Source organism: Palaemon carinicauda, chromosome 34, assembly GCF_036898095.1.
Source record: "Palaemon carinicauda isolate YSFRI2023 chromosome 34, ASM3689809v2, whole genome shotgun sequence".
Taxonomy (NCBI): domain Eukaryota; kingdom Metazoa; phylum Arthropoda; class Malacostraca; order Decapoda; family Palaemonidae; genus Palaemon; species Palaemon carinicauda.
Genome location: NC_090758.1, coordinates 19,721,600 through 19,724,099, shown reverse-complemented (window position 1 = coordinate 19,724,099; position 2,500 = coordinate 19,721,600).

The window sequence follows — 2,500 nt, the reverse complement described above, 5'->3', positions numbered from 1 at the left end:
CTGGCGAAATCAAAGATGGCCGCCAGAGTCGGCCCACCAACTTACGGATTGCTATAACTCCAGTTCTAGATGGGCTATGACAATAATATTGGTCTCTATCCCTAGGTTTTCAGGGGTAAGGAATTCAAATCTGTCATCACTCTGAACCAATGTCTACTCTGTCACGGTGAAAATTCACTATAGCTGCATAGGCCGATATGCATTATCGGTTATTTCCTAATCACTGTGATTTTGTGAATATCTTTACACTGTGCACTACTTAATTTCAATCATTTAAGGTTTATTGTCATGTTAAAGGGTCTGAATGTCCATGATAATGTCTCATAAACACTAATTTATGACACAAGCAATAACTTCACACTCTCATGAATTTTCTCTTCATGAAAGTTTGAAGAAATTGCATACCATCTGTATCATTCTTATGAAACTAACCAGAAGTTTATTTCAGATTCATTGAAACCGTGGAAAGGATAACAAAATGGCAGCCACTCCATTTCTAAGCAAAGGGCCAAGTAGAGGACTTTGTAGTCTCTGCAACAAACTGGTCAATGATAATGAAGACATGGTCAAGATTGGACTAGCTACACTTGAGTCACTGAAAGGATTAGCAGAGAGGTGGGCTTGTATTGACAGCAGGTTAGCTTTGTCCTCACAGTTCCCGTATTCAGAATTTAGATTAGCGACACTTGGGCTAGATTTAGAGAAACATGAGTTCATAATTCATGACAGTTGTCGTATCAACTTTTGAAATAGATTGGGCCATCTAGAAAGTCAGTCACGCCAACTTCAGCAATCAGGGTCTGCAGAAGAATCAGGTTCAGAATCATCCACTAGCCAACCTGGGCCTCAGCCATACAGAGTTCGGCGGGGATCACTGCAAAAGAAGGTCTGCTTTGTCGCTGATGAAAATGCTTTTAATGAAGGTGGACTTGGAAGGTGTTGTTCTACCAATAAATACCACGAAGCTGCTGTCAGATTGAAGATCCTTCTTGGTGGAACATCATATGACGTCTTTGCGCAGGACCTCTACTATCATAAGCGATGTTACCGAAGCTTTACCTATATGTACGGTCATGACGCGAAGTCACTTTCACTGGATGCTGAGAAACAGGAAACACTAAGAACATGCATTATGGATCAGTTCTTCTGCCTATTCACCAGAAATGTCCTTGAAAATCATGATGCGTACCTGCTGTCAGAGTTGATAAATGACATCAAGGAAATGGGTGAAGACGAAGGACTTTCGGACCCACCTATCTCAAAGACCTACACACTGAAAAAAAGATTAATTGAGAAGTATGGCGAGGTCAGTCTCTTTCCACAAGATAGCCAAACGGCTACTTGTGCACTCCAGTGAAGTGAATCCTGTTGCGTACACTACGGCTACCATTCAGGGCCGATGGTCTACGAGAGATGGATTTGACCAAAGCATTTGCAAGACTTATTCGACGAAAGATTACCCAAAGACAGACAATCAAGTGGCCTCTTGATGCGGAAGAATTATATAGTCTTCTAGATAGTTATAGACCCCTACAATGTCTATACAACGCCATCAGTTGGTCAATAAACCCACGGAGATCCGTCGATGCTAATGGTTATGCCTGTTCTCCAAGCAAAGCAGAAGCAGAAAAAATTTCAGCTATCAGCCAGAGTTGGGAGAAGGTGGTAACCTCTGAGCGTTTGCCTATTGGAACTGCACTGAGTCTAACTGTTCATCGGATAACAGGTAGCAAGGAAGCCACGACACTTCTTCATCGCTGCGGGGTTGGAATCTCATACTCTGATGTGCGCCAGTTGAATAGCAATTGGGCAAAGTCAGTTACCATGCAACATAAGAAGATGCTCCCTCCCGGTTTTTATTAGCGGCCGCAGTGTTCATGTCACCTTCGATAATTCAGACGGCAAGCAGCAAACTCTTACCGGAGCACACACTACACATCAACACAACAGGGACAATCTTCTAAGCCAGACATGATGGTGATCCCTCAGCGGGGTCTACAGTTCCAGGAAGGAGCATGAGCAAGATATTAAAGACAACGAGCCACCAGACTATGGATCCTTCAAGATCCCTAAGAAGAATAAGACACCACCTTCATCATTTCCAGACTTCACTGATGATTACAAAGATTCAAAGCTGGGACCAGTTGGATCTTGGACTTCATTTATGAAGAATGTCACGAAGTGCGAAACTAGCAAGTGGAAGCTGGAGTACCTCCCTGTTGTCCCCCTACCTCCAAGTGACAATGTAATCAATTGGTACATGGATATGATCCTGTAAATAGCTGATGACCTGCAAGTAGATTACATTTTTGCACATGCAGATGAAGCTATCAACAGTAAAATGTTGATCATTTCTTGGCTTCAGCAAGATAGGTATGACAAAATCATACCACTGATGGGTGGATTTCACACCATCCTGGCGAATCTCAAAGTTCTATACAAGAAGTATTGGTGTTTAGGGTTAAGTGACTGGTGGGTCGATGCCAAAGCAATTGCCGAT